Source organism: Mobula hypostoma, chromosome 6 (assembly GCF_963921235.1).
Source record: "Mobula hypostoma chromosome 6, sMobHyp1.1, whole genome shotgun sequence".
Classification (NCBI taxonomy): domain Eukaryota; kingdom Metazoa; phylum Chordata; class Chondrichthyes; order Myliobatiformes; family Myliobatidae; genus Mobula; species Mobula hypostoma.
Window position 1 is genome coordinate 31,216,876 of NC_086102.1, and position 19,445 is coordinate 31,236,320.

General features: G+C 41.3%; 1 protein-coding gene across 1 annotated transcript in view; it reads right to left on the bottom strand.

The window, feature by feature from the left end:
• The window catches only part of LOC134347494 (5-hydroxytryptamine receptor 1F-like), a 199,568-nt gene that overhangs the window by 19,885 nt on the left and 160,238 nt on the right, over window positions 1-19,445 (bottom strand). Inside the window, exon 2 of the mRNA XM_063049824.1 lies at window positions 2,444-2,828. The gene's annotated coding sequence lies outside the window, so the exon portion shown is untranslated. The remainder of the gene's footprint in view (window positions 1-2,443; window positions 2,829-19,445) is intronic.

Below are 19,445 nucleotides of genomic sequence, written 5' to 3' on the forward strand. Positions count from 1 at the left end.
TGAGCGACAGCACCCTACCTGAACACTGTAGCAATGGCACCCTACCTGAATACAGAGCACGGCACCCTACCTGAACACTGAGTGACGGCACCCTACCTGAACACTGAGCGACAGCACCCTACCTGAACACTGAGCGACGGCACCCTACCTGAACACTGAGCAACAGCACCCTACCTGAACACTCAGCAATGGCACCCTACCTGAACACAGAGCGACGGCACCCTACCTGTACACAGAGCACGGCACCCTACCTGAACACTGAGCGATGACACCCTACCTGAACACTGAGCAATGGCACCCTACCTGAACACAGAGCGACGGCACCCTACCTGAACATAGAGCACGGCACCCTACCTGAACACTGAGCGATGGCACCCTACCTGAACACTGAGCAACGACACCCTACCTGAACATTGAGTGACGGCACCCTACCTGAACACTGAGCAACGGAAATCAGTTGAGAAAGAATCTGACAGGCAAATGACATACACAGTCTTTAAAAAGCTAAAGATTTGTTTATGGAAAAATGCTAAATTATTCAAAAGAGCTTAAGCGAACATTTTCTCAATCTTGTTGTGCAAGTGCTGAACATTATAAGTAAATCAAGCTACCGGGAGGTTGCATTTTATATAATGATCACTAATCTTGGCTTTGAGCAAAGAGTCAAGTAAAGTCAAGGCTAAATTGACACTCTTTTTATCAGCTAGATATAAATCAGTAGCAATTATAGATCATTGCTTTAACCAGTCAGAACAGCTTATAGTACAATAGAGAATCAATGGGGAGAGGGCAACTGAAATGTTGTTGGTTTTATTCAGTGGTATGTGGATTTGACTCCCTGCAAATTCTATGTTACATTGACTGTCCTGTTGCACATACTATTTATTACAAATTACTATAAATTGCACATTTAGACAGAGACATAACGTAAAGATTTTTACTCCTCATGTATATGAAGGAGGTAAGTAATAAGGTTAATTCAGTTCAGTTCAATTCAATATACCGTCTGTTCTTTCTGTCTGCATTCTAACCAGGGCAAGAATGCCTAAGGAATCCTACCTATTGGTAGCTGTAGAAAGTAGATCTAAGAATTAAAAATTAAACATTTCACTGTGTTTCAGCCTCCCAGACTATTATAAACAGAAAATATGAGGAAGAATAGATCATTCAACCTTCCTGGATGCTCCATCATTGAAAACAATCATGGCTGACCCTCCACCGTAATATCACATTCCCTCCCTCTCCCCATACCCCGATGCCATTTGTGTCCAAAAATCAATCTACCTCCTTTTTTATTATATTCATCAACCTTCCTTCTGTTGTAGGAAATTCCACAGGTTAATGTCATCTGAGTGAACAAATTTATCCTCAACTCAATCCTAAAGGTCTTGTCCCATATTCTGAGTCTGTGATCCCTCATTCTTGATCTCTAGCTTCCAGCCCTGTGAGAATTATGTCAATTATATCATCCTTCATTTTTTAAATTCAATTGAATCTATTTGTAGACAACCCAATTTCTTCTCATACAACAGTTCAACAATCCTTGGATTCAGTCTGTAGAACATTTCACCTTCCCTTGATGGCAAGTACATCCCTTCTTAGGCAAGGGTAGACTGTACACTATTCCCTGGCTGTGATCTTGCCAAGGCCCTGCAAAAATGGAGTAAGACACCTCTGCTCCTTATTCCAAACTGTTCATAATGAAAGCCAACATGCTAGTTGCTTTCTTAGCTGCTTAGAATACTTGTAGGAAGTAAATGCTGCACAAGTGCACCATTCCCTTATTTCTATTTAAATAATACTGTTTTTCTATTTCGCTTACTGAGTTTCCAATCAAATTGTCTCTGTCTCTTTGCACCTTCCTCACAGCTCACAATATCACCTCATTAACTAAAGGTTAAAAGAAAGAACCATGCTGTGCACAGCAGCTTCCCCAGAAGCCTGCTACAGTAGTTTTCTTGTTCCTAATTTCACTGCAATGTCTGTGAGTGGTCCAGTTGAAATTCTGGTCAAACGAGATCTAGGATTTCATATTTTCTTGTAACAATAGGAGGCTTTTGGCTCATCATGTCTCAGAACAATCCTATCAATCCAATTCTCCTTGTGATCTATTCTGTCTCATATGCCCATCCGCTCCCACCCACCTACAGAGCCAATTAATCTGGTGGAGAGTTTGTCACTGGAATGATGCACATTCCACAGTAACAATACCAGCAGTCACGCCTGGAGCGGAGAGTCTGGAGGTGTGAGGCAGCCTTATTGCACAACTGTGCTGCTCGTTGCTTAACTTTCTGATTTGGTTTATGACAAATACTTATAACTCAATAACTGGTACTTACTTCCATTGAGTATATAAAGGAAGGTGGTTATTCAATAAAGAGTTGTTCATTTCCAAGCACTATGTAAATCACCCAACCACAAGCAAGTACAATTTCTGACTAACCTGGATTCGTGTACGGAACAACAAATACAGAACCTTCATTTCACCAGGCAGTTTTGACGGGTGTTCACAGTAGTGTCATATGTTGCAAGTTGTTTTGCAGTCTAACTGTAGACATTGCCTCTGGCTATTGTGATTGCCTCTGCTTTGCACTTGTTATCTGTTCTGTCACAGTGGTCGACTATTAAAAGAGTGGCTTCATGGCAGTACTGTGGACGCTACATTCCAGTGAATAAACAGTATACACGAGTGTTTCATTTTATGGCGAAGTTCCAGTTAGTGGGTGAATAAATGCATGAAAAGGATGGTACTTTTCTATTTTCTGTTCCTCAGCATTCTCTCCGGACTGGATCTCTTGGGCCGTCTTCTCAAAGGAAGCATCAAGAATCTAGGAATCAAATTAAAACATCAAAGTGTGATAGTCAGAATCAGAATCAGATTTAGTATCATCGGCATATGTCATGAAATTTCTTAACTTTGCAGCAATAGTACAATGCAATACGTGATAATATAGAAAAAAGTAAATCAATTACCCTAAGTGTGTGTGTGTATATATTGTCATGTGTGAAACCAAGCAGAGCTTTAGAACAGATGCTGTTAATGAGAGAGAGATAATGAGAGACAATGGAGAGCCATTCAAAATGCTAATAAGAGAGAAGAGAGAGATAATGAGAGCGAGAGAGAGAGAGAGAGAGAGAGAGAGAGAGAGAGAGAGACACATAATTCAGTATGTTGGCATCTGCAACAGACAGTTTGCTTTTAACCTGAACTGTTCATTAACAATCCTGCTGAGAGAATAGGAAGTGTGAAGTTTGATGGACAGGTGATACCCCATCAGAGGGATAAAAATAGCAGGTTTGCTAAGGCACAGGAAACACGCCACGAGACCCTGGAAAGAGCATTGTGCCCCACAAGTTGTTGGGAGTTTGGAGGACTGATTCGCAGGAATCGGTCAGAACTCACAGGGTATAAAGGCACGACCGGTGGGGACCTGTTGTGTGTCCGCCCTTGCCTGGGTGCCGGGTTCACCACGGAAGAACGGTCACATCCGGAACGGAGGGGTCACAGTCGGTGACCACAGCGGGATCAGAAGGCATCGAAAGGTCTGCCTGCAACCTCAACTGTATCTCTCACTCTCTCTCCAACGGTACAACAATAGCCATTACTTCGAACTACACTAGACTTAACTGAACTCTGCTTCACCTTAAGACTGATCATTTTACCCCTAGACTGCGATAGAGCTTGGTTGATTCCTATTAACCTATTTCTGTGTATATGTGTATACTATCATTGCTAACCTGTTACATTTATATCCTTGCGGTTAGTGTACTGTATTACTTATCTTTGATAATAAAACTTTCTTAGTTTCTAGTAATCACAAACTTCAACGAATGTTCCATTTCTGCTGGTTTGACAACCCAGTTATGGGGTACGTAACTATATATATATATATCTTAAATAGTTAAATTCAATAAGTAGTGCAAGAAGATAGAAATAAAAAAGTAGTGAGGTAGTGTTCATGGGTTCAATGTCCATTCAGAGATCGGATGGCAGAGGGGAAGAAACTGTTTCTTCTCTACTCCCTGTAAACTCAACAATGTGTGCCTATTTCTGCTCTACAAGTTTGCAGTTGTAGCACTGCAGAGGGCTGCATCTCAAATAATGATGAGCTGGAGTACAGGAGATAGAAACCTTTGAGCAATGGTTTCATGTCAATAACCTTTCCCTCAATGTCAACAGGTTCCTTAAGGTTTTTTTTATAGCTGGGGGTGGTAATGGGGACAAGCTCCTGCTACCTATTAAATGCTCCCAATGGTGTGTGCCTCAAATAGCCTCTGACAACCAAGTCCAGCTCCTGACCTTCACATGTGGCTTAGCTACTAAGCCCGGTGAAACCGTTTCTATTGCCAGGAGAAGGGGGAAAGGCGGGTTACTGGTGCCTTAAAACCAGTTGCTTCGGCTCATCAGCCGTGGTTGGCAGCTCATTTAGGAGAAGGAAAACTCTAATCTCAAACCTCCGCTGCCTTGCAGCTATACCCACTCATAGGGAAGGCTTCAAGAGTAAACCCCGAGAGAAGAATCCAGAGCTGGAGACCCTAAGGCAGCTCTATGCTGAATGGCAACTCCTGCAGTGCTTCTAGTACCAAACTGTATTGGTCTCTGCCATTCCTTTGGGTTTGTCAGATGCATGGAGAGGGGGAGCTTGCTATATGGGCAAAAGCTTGTTCTCCATGTTATACTGCCCAGGCTTGTGTACCTGGACAGTTAGGAGGCAATATCCATGGTCAACTCTGATTGATGGAGGCGCTCACAATGTCAACAAAACAAAAGAGCTGGTCATTGATTTCAGAAAGGTGAGGGAGTGGATTCATGTGATCCCATGAATAATGACGTCGAGGTTTAAAGAGATAAGAGCTTCAAGTTCCTAAGTGTGAACATTACCAATAGCAAGCTCTGCTCTAACCACCTTGATGACAAGAAAGCTCATCAACGACTCGTCTTTCTCAGGAGGATAAGGAAATTCAGCATGACCCATGCACAAATACCTATTTTTATTGAAGCACCACAGAAAGCATTCTGTCTGAATACATAATTGTTTGGTATGGCGACTACTTTACACGAGACCACAAGAAATTGCAGAAAGTTGTGGACACAGCTCAGCTCATAACAGGTACCAGCCTTCCCTCTATGGACTCTGCCTATACTTCTCACTGCCTCAGTTAGGCAGTTAGCAGAATGAAAGACCACACCCACTATGTGTATTTTCCCTTCTCCCCACTCCCATCGAGCAGAAGATCCAAAAACCCGAAAGCACTATCACTGGTGTCGAGGACAGCTTTTGCCCCACTGTTACTTGACTCTTAAATGGGCCCATTGTAAAATAAAATGGACTCTTGGCTTTACAGACTACATCTTTATGATCTTGTGCTTTGTCATTTACCTGCACTGTATTCTTTCTGTAGCTTTTACACTTTATTCTGCGTTGTTATTGTTTTACCTTGTTCTAGCTCAATGTACTGTTCAATGAGAAACAATACGCAAGACAAGCTTTTCACTGTATCTTGGTGCCTGTGACAATAATTAACCAATACCAATGCCAATGATTATTTCTTCATTTACACATTTTCCAGATCTTCCAAAAATGTACTCAAGCGAATATTCTTGAAACACACACACAAAAATGCTGGTGAACGCAGCAGACCAGGCAGCACCTATAGGAAAAGGTACGGTCGATGTTTCGGGCCGAGACCCTCTGTCAGGACTAACTGAAAGAAAGAGTACCTCTTCCTATAGGTGCTGCCTGGCCTGCTGTGTTCACCAGCATTTTTTGTGTGTGTTGCTTGAATTTCCAGCATCTGCAGATTTCCTCGTGTTTGCAAGAATATTCTTGATATTATTTTGCCTCATTCTACACAAGGCAAAAACATACTTTTAAAATATTCTCTTGAACACGTTTCAAAAATGCCTCCTTCTCTTTTCTCCTTACTTTAACTTGATTCCTGTTACTATTAGAGTAAATGAATTCCCTTATGTTACTCCTTCATGCCTCTTGCAGATGTGCCCATAAATTTGATCTTATTTCCTTATTCCTCTGTTTCTATTTCTCTGTTTCTAGAGAGAAAGAGATAGATAGATGGATAGAGAGACAGAAAGAGAGGCAGACAAACAAACAAACAGAACACAGAGAGAGAGAGAGGCAGACAGACAAACTGATGGAAAAGAGAGAGAGAGGTGAATTCTGTTGTATAAATAATCATATAATGGATTAATATGATAAATATACAGCCTCACCACTGGTGGTTTGTTATGTGTACCTGTGCTGAAATGCAATGACTGCTCTTGATAAACTGAGGTCAGATCATTAATATAATTTTGATGCACTTCATGTGCGACGCTAATGATACCGAGGGAAGAACAAAGCTGGAATATTGAGCACCGGCAGTCAATAGAAGTATTAGATCACGACTGAGTACTGTTGCCAAATAATCTTCTGGCGCTGGCAAGGTGAATAGGAGCGGGTGGACAGGAGGGAACATGAGGCATGTGACATAGTGGGGAAAGGCAAGACTGTAAGGTAGGCTCAGAACAATGGTGATGAGGGGTTTATTTTATGATGCACCTGCCTTTCAAACCAGCATGTGGATGAAGCACTCTTTAGGCACTCAAATCCCTTAATTCAAATTACCCTAGCACTCTGATTTTTTTCCCACACTTCAAAGAGGGTGTTTAATTGTTCTTTCACACAATGCACAATAATCTGAAGGGGACTAATCAATGAATCTCTGTCACCCTAGTTGCTCGTGATACTCTGGTTTACACATTAAATCATTACAATGTTTTATTTTAACATTAAATAAATTTAACATATGGCCATCTGGTGAATGATAAGTGATTCTGCAGCTTTGTACACTAATTTATAGTTTAACCTTGAATAAAGCAGACACAATTAAATTCCTGTAAATGTGCCAAAAGACAGGAAATTTAATGCATTTAACTTACTCTCCATGCATTAATTGAATTGCACTGTTCCTTGCTTAATATTGGTCATAATTGATATACTGGGTGCAACGTATGAACTCAATTTCAAGGACTGTACAGCTCATATTCACAGTATTATTAATAATTATTACACCTTATTTTTTCTCAGCTCAAACTGGTAAAAATGTTGACATAGCCAAGCACACTCATTTCTCAATTGCTAGGAACTTTCAGGCTGTTATTGTGTGGCTTAGTTTTTGTGGTTTTCTGGAGATTTACATAAATATTGCTGTGTAGGCTTAATTGTTTAATGCTTTTGTGTAGTGATTTTGGGATGATACCAGTTGGGAAAATGTAAACCCTGTTCATGTTTCATAGTCTTTCAAATTCCTCTTCGAATTCAGCACATTTCTGGTGTTTTTCACTATTTGATTTTTTTATGTTATGTGTGTTTGGAATGGTTATATCTATTAAGTATGTTGTTCTTGCTTGATTATCCTGTAATATTACATCTGGTCAGTTATTATGGATTGTCTTATCTGTAATCATGGATTGGTCATTATATAATTTGTAGGACTCTGACTCTAACTGGATCAGGCTTGCATTTATGGTAACTCATGGTGTCTTTTATGAGTTTCTATTTCAAAGCAAAATTTTGGTGAATGATCAAGCAACACACATCAAAGTTGCTGGCGAACGCAACAGGCCAGGCAGCATCTGTAGGAAGAGGAACAGTCGACGTTTCGGGCCGAGACCCTTCGTCAGCTTGCTCTTCTTTCAGTTAATCCTGACGAAGGGTCTCGGCCTGAAACGTCAACTGTACCTCTTCCTACAGATGCTGCCTGGCTCACCAGCAACTTTGATGTGTGTTGCTAGAATTTCCAGCATCTGCAGAATTCCTCGTGTTTGCGTTTTTGTGAATGATGTTTGTTACTTGATTGTGCCTGTGTAAGTAATCAAATTGAGTTAAACTGCTGCAGGATCCTGTAAAGTGCTGAATTGTTTCTGGTATCCCTTGACATTTTCTGCACCTACCATCTTGAATTTGTAGGTCTTTTATTATGTATTTTTGATCATTTTTGGTGTTAATTGGTCCTGTATTGCCACAAGGAACCCCTCTGATTCTGGGAAGAGGTCTCTTACTTCGAGCCAGGCGTTTGACACTTCCTTGTCAACATCTATTCTGCTCAGATCATGGGGATTTCTTCCAAGAAGGGATTATTATTATTATTATTATTTGAACAGTTTTATTTTTGCACATTGGTTGTTTTGTTAGTCTTTCCTTGGAGTTTTCCATTGATTCTATTATATTTCTTTGTTCTACTGTGAATGCCCACAAGAAAATGAGTCTCAGGGCTGTGCATGGTGACATAAATGTAGTTTGATAATAAATTTACTTTGAACTTCTGAATAATTAAGTATATTTGAGGGGCAGTACAATTGTGTAGCAGGTAACACAATGCTTTAAAGTAGCACCAATCACTGTTCAGGGTTCAATTCCCACAGCTGTCTGCAAGAGTTTTGTACATATTCCCTGTGACCATGTGGGTTTCCTTTGGGTGCTCTTGTTTCCTCCCACATTGCAGAGTGTTACAGTTAGGGTTAGTACATTGTGGGCATACTATAGTGATGCTGGAAGCGTGGCAAAACTTGTTGGCTGCCCTCAACACACCTTGGACCATGTTGGTCATTGATGCAAAAATAAGCATTTTACTGTATGAATTTTCGATGTACGTGTGATAAATAAAGCTAATCCAATCTGTCCATGATTAATTGATTTATGATTCAACCCTTAAATTTCCAGGTGTTGGCATTGGGGAAGTGTTATTATGGGGATGGTAGAATTGTTCATTAGATAGGGCAACTCAGACCTTTCTCCACCAATTAAACATGGAATGCCTGTAGATATACTATGGCAAGTGAAGGCAATTTCAAATTTTATTGCTTCGTTTCATGAACAAAACTGACTACAGCAGAATTTAGTATCTTTTTCTGCCTGCTGTGTTGATGCTGTAGAGAAGATAAATCTTGAAAGGTCCATCCATTTGCCCAGGACAGTGCCCACTTGCAATATTCAAATGCCCTGGCACACACATGCAGAGTTTTACTGCATTCCATGCCCACAGTAACATTTCCAGTTTACATATGTGTTATGTACCCCTGGGGTTCCTTTTTGCTGTGGACTGTCATTTTAAAGCACAAGAAAGAACTGGGACTAACTTTTGGATTTCTGCTGAGAGCGAGAGGGGCAGGGTCTGTCTTTCAGCGTGTTTACACTCTTACAAGGACACCGACTACTACTGTCAGCTTTAGGGTTGCCAAGGAAAAAGAGAGAGTTGTTCAATACAGACACCTTGTTAAAAAGAGAGAGAAAGAAAGAGAGAGAGAGAGAGGGGCGAAGACTGCTCACAGTTTGTTTATACTTTCTGCAAGGACACTGGCAGCTTCCAATTTCTTACAGAGAGAGAAGGGAGGAGCTGCTTGAGGGACAGCTGGTATTCAGCATGGTGAGATAGCTGATAGACCCACAGACACATGGTTTTGGACACTGAATGAGCTTTGTTGTGCCCACAGAAAAGTGAGTTTTGGGCAGATCAATCGGTGGCTCTCACAGTGTGAAAAGGGTGTGACCGGTGGGGAGTTATTGGTGTGTCCAAACCTCGCCTAGGTTGGTAATTCCACCACAGAAGAATGGTCCCCTTTGTTGTGGTCACAGTCGGTGACTTCTAAAAGAATTCGGAGGACAACGGAAAGATCGACGGCGTCAGCTCACCTGAAGTCTCAAATCTCTCCCTCTCTCTCTCTCTCTCTCTCCATCACTACTCAACTCAATACCACGAACTGAACTGAACTTTACTCATCATCGTAAGACTATCTATTTACCCCTAGACTTGAAGCAGCTTAGTTTTCATATATATCCACATTTACTTATATATAATCATTGCTAACCTGTTTGATTTATCTGCATTTATGTTACTGTATTATGTTATGTTTATGTTGCGTAGTTACTAATAAATACAATTAGTTAATAGCAATACTGGACTCCAAAGTGTTTTCCATTTCTGCCAGATCATTAACCCGTCATGGGGTATGTGACATATGTATAGTAACAAAATTGTGTGTATTTGGAAGGTTCCAATTATCATCAGTACCACTAAAAGATTGTTGTAAAGGGATAACAAAGAAAATGCTGGGGGAACTCAAGTCATACAGTTTCATTTTCCTCCATAGATGGTGTCTGACTTGCTGAACTCCTCCAGCAGACTACTGCTATTCCAGATTCTAACATCTGCAGTTTCTGATATGAAGGGCTTTTTTTTTGTGTGTCCTGTTTAATTTCAATTGAATTAATGTTAAATGGATCAAAATATCTAATCTTTAATATTACCTGTGACCAGTTCATGAACATGCACAATAAACTTCCATCCTAAAATATATAATCAAAATTCATTCTTGGCTTGTAGTAATATCAAATTTCTCCAAGCAGATTTATTTTTCATTTATTAGAGATAATTACAAAGGATAATACCATCTGCAGCCACAAGATTGTGACAGTGCAGCCATATTAAACACTAGCTTCTCCCCTGCATTAATCACTGTGATGATTCAATTCCATTGCACCTTTTGCAAGAAGTGAAAAAAGACAAACTGGTTGTAGACCCGCAGTTAAAGATACATCAGTTATTTATTTTGAAATATTGGAAACATCACAGTATTTAGATTGACAGCACAACATAAACTGCTACCCAATAGATAAATTTTGATCCTGAAGATCTTGGTAAACTCTACATTGAATCATTCAAACATTTAGTAAGACAGTTTCAAACATTTGATATGGTTAAAAATTCCCTTTCACTTGTCAAAACATTATTGTGGTTATGCTGCATTCACACACCTGTCTGTACCCACCTGTTGATTTTGCAAGCCTTTGGCACTGATTTAAAGGAAACAGCTTCAGAAGAGGACAGCTTCAGATAGTTACATTCGCTATTGATTTGCTGTCACAGATTTCATCTATAAATTAAAGCGAAATCTTTGCAATAAGCTGCCTGCAGATTTGACAGCCACCGGCTACAGAATGGTTACTGCTATCAGCTGCTGGTGTTCACTGATCAATGTGGGCAACCCACATACAAAAGAAAATCTGAAGGAGTATTCCATTTATTTTATTATTCATTTTCAGGTTGACAGCATTATTGGAAATGTCAGAATTAATTTCCTATCTCAAACTGTCCTTTGGAAAGAGGAGGTGACTACATTCAGTGGCCACTTTTTTAGGTACACCTGTATATCTTGTTAATGTAAATATCTAGTTAATGTAAATATCTAATCAGCCATTCGTGTGGCAGCAACTCAAGTGAGCTGTTATCTTTTGTAACTTCAAAACAATAAATTAATTCAACGGAAGTCACAAGTGTCCGAAATGCAGGTGTAACATTGTCTTTACTTTAAGCGAGGTGTGCACGCCACATGGTAGTGTGATGATGTGTGCAATCAACATATTTTTACATATAACACATAATTATCTAAACAAACAAGAAAGCTTAATCAACCTATATATATATACAACTCAAATATGACAGAAATATTAAATACTCAACACTCCTCCCTGCTTAGCTTTAAACTCCAACTTACTAGAGAACGTATTGCAACTATATACACAGTATATTATATAATATAACTACTATATACAGAGATCCGCAGCAGAGTAAATTTTTAAATTGTCCCATTCAGGCCTAAAGATTTAATTGCTGTGGAAGATTTGTTGCTCTTGTGGGTTAACATCTTTCCTGACAAGAGGGATCACTCTGCTAGGCAGGTGAGAATCACGGCTGTGAACCAATCTCAGGTTCTGTGGCCTTCCCTGTAGTGGTTATAGCAGTTGTCTGTAAAACTGCAGCAAGTGTTTCTGACAGCTCTGGACACCTTTCTTCTCCTTTCCTCTCTCTGGATCTCTTTCTTTTTCTTTCTCATGTTGCCTGTCTCTTTCACACCATTCTCTTACTCATTCACATTCTTTCTCTCCATCTTTTTCCTCATTTTTCTTCTTCTAGTTTGTGCATCTTTATCTTGGAAAGGTGCATTTAGTTTACTGGAGAATCCTCTTTTTAATCTTTCTATTGCTTCCTTCATGATATAATTTCTCCTCTTGTTTTCCTCATCCACAATATCATCTGAGAAATCCTTGGTTTTCATATCTCCATTAACTCCTCATCCAACTGGGCTTTGGTCATTGGATCTACTTTTACAAGCAGCTTTTTGTCTTCCTCTTGAAGTCATGCAATAGCCTTAATATACACACAGAGTAAATCCTGCTTCTTTATTTTCAACTTTCCTGAAGCTCCTTGAACTCTCTTCCAGCTTAAAACCAAGACACATTTTACAAATAACATGGCAGAAGCTTCCTCAGATATGTTGCCTACAAAAACTGTTGTAGTGCTTTCATCACTTTCACGCTTCCTCTGAGCAACATGGTCGTTTTTCGGTCCAATGTGCTTTCCAATCAAAGGCACAGAGGTTGGCACCAACACCAGCTGCTTCTCTGTCGGGCAACAGTTCAGGGTATTTGGCATGGGGACAGTTGTGACATCATCCAGCACCTTTCTTAATATGCTTTTGTATGGCTTCATTGCGGAGGATGTGGCAAGCAAATGGTGGATGGATCTCCAATAAAGTTGTAGTTGTCTTAGCGAAACATACCCCCACAATGCTGGCCCTTCTGTTTTTACCACATTCAAACTCAATGTGGCTTGCTGGTTGTTGTATTTCAGTTATAAAATATGCTTTCCAATCAGAGGCACAGAGTAGATGTCATTTCCATAGGAGTTATTTCTTCTGAAGTACAAGTTCTTACTTGGATATCTATTTGCTTCGGTTCAATATCTGTGAAATGCCATTCAAACCCTTTTTGTGGAATGACTGAAATTTCCAAATGTGTCCAATTTAATTTTAATTAATTTGCTGATCACTTCTTGTATAAGCCATATTACTTGCCAATTGTTAATTTTCACACTGTAAATCTCAAGGCTACACAATCCTCTGTCACTCTCATCATTATCAGAATTTTCATCAACAGCATGCAGATTAGTGCTCTTCTTGAAACTCCAATTTGAACTTTTATCTTTTTCTTTTCTCTGTGCAGTTAATTTATTTTTCTCTGCTCAACACGCTCGTTGTATCTTTCTACTTTGTTGCATTTTTTGCAAGTTTCGCCACTAAATCTGCACTGGTCTGATGTATGTGAACCCCTGCCACAATGGTAACACAGTTTGTTTGGCCAGAGAGGTTTCTGTTTAGAGGTGGCATCTTTGTTCACACTCGCTTTCATTCCTGACTCCAACTCTCTGCATCTCTGTCTCCAGTTTCCACTGAAATAATGATTTCCACTGCTCTTTTAAATGTAAGCTGTGCTTTAGTTAAGAGCCATTTTTAACTGCTTTCTAGTAAGATTCCACAAATTAAGCGATCTCCTAGTGTATCAGTAAGCCCATTACCAATCTGACAATGGTCAGACAATCTCTTCAATTCAGCCACATACGCTGAAGTGGACTTCCCTTCCTTTTGATTCTGCTTATGAAGCCCACTGTATGAGGAACATCTGGCAGCTCTTGGGCTGTATTCCCTGGACTTCAGGAGAATGAGGGGGGATCTCATAGAAATATTCCAAATGTTAAAAGGCCTGGACAGATTAGATATGGCAAAGTTATTTCCCCTGGTAAGGGAGTCCAGGACAAGACAGCATGACTTCAGGATTGAAGGTCATCCATTTAGAACAGAGATACGGAGAAATTACTTTAGTCAGAGGGTAGTAAATCTGTGGAATTTGTTGCCACGAGCGGCTGTGGAGGCCAAGTTTTTGGGTGCATTTAAGGCAGAGATGGATATGTTCCTGATTAGCCAGGGCGTCAACGGGTATGGGGAGAAGGCAGGGGAGTGGGGGTGACTGGAAGAATTGGATCAGCCTATGATTGAATGGTGGAGCAGAGTCAATGGGCCGAATGGCCTACTTCTGCTCCTATATCTTATGGCCTTATGGTCTTAAAGCATTCTAAGTGTTCCTGCATCATTTCTACTATATTTAGCAAACCTCATTTCTGATGGTTTGTCTGGAGCAGTCAAAATCTGAAGCATACTGTATGCCTTTAAACCTCATACACTTAGCAAAGTTGGTACCATTTTTCATTGGCTATTTTATTTGTTTCAAAATACTGCACAATATGCTCAGGATATAAAATCCAATTATCAGTTGTGAATCAATCATTTTTATCTTTCCGATGTAACCGGCCATTTCTGCTTTTTTAATGATTATTATCAGTCAGTACACTTTATGAATCGTGAATGCTTCTGTTGAGAGCCTTTTTTTTAAACTCGATCGTGTCTTCCCTTCCAAAGCACACAGGCTGCTCTGTTTTGATGTCGCGTTTTGTCTTATTTCGAATGTCTCGCTGCACTTTACAGGCCAGTAGTCATGTCGGGTTCATTTTAAAAAAGCTTGTCACCAATGTTATGTTTTGTAATTTCAAAACATAAACTAATTCAAAGGAGACACAGGAGTCTAAAATGCAGGTGAAACTTCTTTACTTTAAACAAGGCGTGCATGCATCACATGGTAGTGTGATGACATATACAATTCGTGTATTTTTACATATAACCTGTAATTAATTAACTAAAACAACAGGAATTCTGCAGATGCTGGAAATTCAAGCAACATACATCAAAGTTGCTGGTGAACGCAGCAGGCCAAGCAGCATCTGTAGGAAGAGGTGCAGTCGACGTTTCAGGCCGAGACCCTTCGTCAGGACTAACTGAAGGAAGAGTGAGTAAGGGATTTGAAAGTTGGAGGGGGAGGGGGAGATCCAAAATGCTAGGAGAAGACAGGAGGGGGAGGGATGGAGCCAAGAGCTGGACAGGTGATAGGCAAAAGGGATACGAGAGGATCATGGGACAGGAGGTCCGAGAAGAAAGACAAGGTGGGGGGGGACCCAGAGGATGGGCAAGGGGTATATTCAGAGGGACAGAGGGAGAAAAAGGAGAGTGAGAGAAAGAATGTGTGCATAAAAGTGAGTAACAGATGGGGTACGAGGGGGAGGTGGGGCCTTAGCGGAAGTTAGAGAAGTCGATGTTCATGCCATCAGGTCGGAGGCTACCCAGACGGAATATAAGGTGTTGTTCCTCCAACCTGAGTGTGGCTTCATCTTTACAGTAGAGGAGGCCGTGGATAGACATGTCAGAATGGGAATGAGATGTGGAATTAAAATGTGTGGCCACTGGGAGATCCTGCTTTCTCTGGCGGACAGAGCGTAGATGTTCAGCAAAGCGGTCTCCCAGTCTGCGTCGGGTCTCGCCAATATATAAAAGGCCACATCGGGAGCACCAGATGCAGTATATCACCCCAGTCGACTCACAGGTGAAGTGATGCCTCACCTGGAAGGACTGTTTGGGGCCCTGAATGGTGGTAAGGGAGGAAGTGTAAGGGCATGTGTAGCACCTGTTCCGCTTACACGGATAAGTGCCAGGAGGGAGATCGGTGGGGAGGGATGGGGGGGACGAATGGACAAGGGAGTTGTGTAGGGAGAGATCCCTGCGGAATGCAGAGAGAGGGGGGGAGGGAAAGATGTGCTTAGTGGTGGGATCCCGTTGGAGGTGGTGGAAGTTACGGAGAATAATATGTTGGACCCGGAGGCTGGTGGGGTGGTAGGTGAGGACCAGGGGAACCCTATTCCTAGTGGGGTGGCGGGAGGATGGAGTGAGAGCAGATGTACGTGAAATGGGGGAGATGCGTTTAAGAGCAGAGTTGATAGTGGAGGAAGGGAAGCCCCTTTCTTTAAAAAAGGAAGACATCTCCCTCGTCCTAGAATGAAAAGCCTCATCCTGAGAGCAGATGCGGCGGAGACGGAGGAATTGCGAGAAGGGGATGGCGTTTTTGCAAGAGACAGGGTGAGAAGAGGAATAGTCTAGATAACTAAACTTGTTTAACAAACAAGAATGCTTAATCAATCAACCAACACATTTCATATTATTCAAACAAGATTATTCAAATGTTACTGAAATATTAAATACACAACATAAGGGCCGAAGCAGATTAAAAAGATAAAGGGGCCAAAGCCAAGGGCAGAGGAGGAACTAATGTTCACCTCACTCCTCTGAAGGCTTTACTCACCTCAGGATTGGACTGACTCTGCCACTGCAGCCTGCAGCCATCAGAACGCACTTCAGCACTGAGCCTGGCTCCACTCCTGTGGCTTGCGGCCATCTTGGAATGCTGCAGCGCTCAACTGGCTCGTGACCGTGGACTTACTTTCAGGGACTATGTGGTTCATCTTCTGTAGATTGTTTGTTTGCTTCTTTTATGGTTTGCACGATTTGTTCTTTCTTTTTCACACATTGAATACATGCCTATCTTCATGGTGAGAGGTTTTTCATGAATTCTATTGTATTTCTTTGTTCTATGGCCAACTACAAGATGAATTTCAAGGTTGTATATGGTATATATATTTTGATAACAAATTTACTTTGAACTTTAAATAGTGTGCCCATTGACCACATATTGAATATCTCGGCCTCTACAGCTCCTTGAGAAAGAACTCCAAACCTTTGAAATTCTTGAACTGCTGTAGGTAATTCCAGAGTTCTGCCAGGTATGGAATTCCAGGATTCTGATCTGACAGTAATGAAGGGATGATGTTATACTTCCAAGCCAGAATGGTTCATGATTGAGAGGGGAAGTTCAACATCTTGGTGCCCTGATGTGTTAGCTACCTTTGTCCTTGTTGGTGATAGAGGGTGGTGGATCAGAGGACAGTGGCAAGATTTAGAGGATTCACAAGGTGAGTCATTCAAGGTGAAACATCAACCTTACCTGCTCTTGCTGCTACAGAAGTTCCATTTTGAAAATGTACCCACATTTTGAGTCCATGGATTGAGGGAACTGACCTAACAGCCCTTGCATCTCAGATAAATTATTTTTCATGTTTGAGAAGATTCATTCCATACACTGTTGATGTATAATTTAACAAGCAATATATACTTCCACCTTGATTTTAAAATGGGGTGGTTAGTGGTTAGCACAACACTTTAAAGTTCCAGTGACCTGGGTTCAGTTCCCACTGCTGTCTGTAAGGAGTTTGAACGTTCACCCTGCGATCACGTGGGTTTCCTCCAGGTGCACCAGTTTCCTCCCACATTCCAAAGACGTACCAGTTGGTAGGTTAACTGGTTATTGTAAATTGTCCCGTGATTAGGCTAGGGCAGTGAGGCCTGAAGAGCCTACTCCAGGCGGTATCCCAAAATAAATAAATAACTAAATAAACATGCACAGGAAGTGACCGGAATTGATTCAATAAGGGACCTGTACCACATTAAATCCTGGGTCTAATTTATCGGCAGGAAACTAAGTAATTACTCAGTGCTTGTGGCAATGATAAGTAGAACAGCGGGCAAGCACCAGATCGCTTCAAAAATTTGCTTTACTCAAGAAACCCAAGAAAACAATTTTCAGCAATTGAATGAGGCAGTTAGAGGAGGAGGATGCAAATAGAAATGGAGACCCAAGCAAAAATGATTTCCTTGACCTACAGGGAAATGGGAGAAAAATATCAAATTAGTGTTCTTCTGGTGCAAGTTCTACTTTCCATTAAATTTACTGAATGACTCCAACACTGCATGCTTTTCATACAGTTCTTTGTTAAGCACAGCCTTAAGTTTGAATCACGTTACATCCCAATCTTTAAACTTTAAGAGGCCACAGTAAGAAAGAGCCAAGAATCTCATCTGCAACTGCAATAACCTTGGTCCTTTTAGAATAAAGATGATGAGGAGTAGCTTCTCCCAGAGTGCTCTGAACCTTTGGCGTTACTCGACCTCAGTAACTGGGGAGAAGTCATATTTGAGCCGAAAGCAGATCTTTGGTCCCTAGGGAGAATAGGAAGGTAGGTAGAGCACTCATAGTCATACTGAATGACACAGCAGGATTGAGCTACCATATGGCTTTTCCCTTTTCCTATTTGTTACGTAATTGTGTTTTTGAGTATATTTTCTCTATCTTCTCTCTGCAGTTCCACATCTTCCCTTGTTCCTAACCCATCAATTATCTTCTCCATCCTTTAAAGTATTGACACCAACTTCAGCTCATTCAAACCTTTGCTCCCAAAGTCCCACTCACCAATCACCATGTTCCTCCTTAGATATAGAAACATAGAAAACCTACAACACAATACAGGTCCTTCAGCCCACAAAGCTGTGCCGAACATGTCCTTACCTTAGAAATTACCTAGAGTTACTCATAGCCCTCTATTTTTCTGAGCTCCATGTATCTGTCCAGGAGTCTCTTAAAAGACCCTATCGTATCTGCCTCCACCACCGTTGCCGGCAGCCCATTCCACGCACTCACCACTCTGCGAAAAAAAGTTTCCTCTGACATCTCCTCTGTACCTACTTCCAAGCACCTTAAAACTGTGCCGTCTCATGCTAGCTATTTCAGCCCTGGGAAAAAGCCTCCGACTATCCTCCATAATTAATGCCTGTCATCATCTTGTACACCTAGAGATGCTAAGTCATTGTTGTTAAAACAAATAAATGGTATCTTAAAGTGTAAGGTAAGTGCAACTTATCTTCAAATGTCATGTTAGACATCCTCTGCTTTTGCTATAGTTACAATCCCCAAAATTATATTAGCTGATAGAAGACAAAAGGAAAATGTACCAGTTGAAAAATAGCTCAGTTAGTACAATTAGGTTCAATCAGCTGGTGATTTGGCCACATCAGTAGGAAACGTACATTACCTTCACTTCCATTCAAACTTCTTCTGAATATTGAGTTCAATAGGATAGTACCTATTATCATCATCATCGTTATTATATTCCATGTCATATGATGTAGGCGATGATGGTCTCACGACCATGATTGTTCTTGGCAATTTTTTCTACAGAAATGGTTTGCCATTGCCTTCTTCTGGGCAGTGTCTTTACAAGACAGGTGACCACAGCTATCATCAGTACTCTTCAGAGATTGTCTGCCTGGCATCAGCGGTCACATAACCAGGATTCTGATGTGCATCAGTTGCTCATACAACCATCCACCACCTGCCCCCCCCCCACCCCATGGCTTCACATGACCCTGACCAAGGGACTATAGGTATTACACTTTGCCCAAGGTTGACCTGCAGGCTAGTGGAGGGAAGGAGCACCTTACACCTCCTTTGTTAGAGACGTATCTCCATCCTACTACTTCAATACCTATGCAGCTCTATATTTTGACACTAAGACGGCGGGAAGCGAAGATGGCGGCGCAACACAGCGCACGCAGCTCTCCGGTGAAATATCGTATTTGTAAGTAGGATGCCGCGCACAATTCTGATTTGATGGAGATAGACGTGAGAAGCACAGAGGAACATCTGGAGAAATTTGTGAAATGCCCAGTTCGCTGCCGTTGCTACTGTGTGATCGAGAATCTCCGGAGGGAAGGCCCCAAAATCCCTGGCTTTGCCTGCTGCTGGTGACCGAGGCTGGGGTCGAAGCGTTCGGCAGAG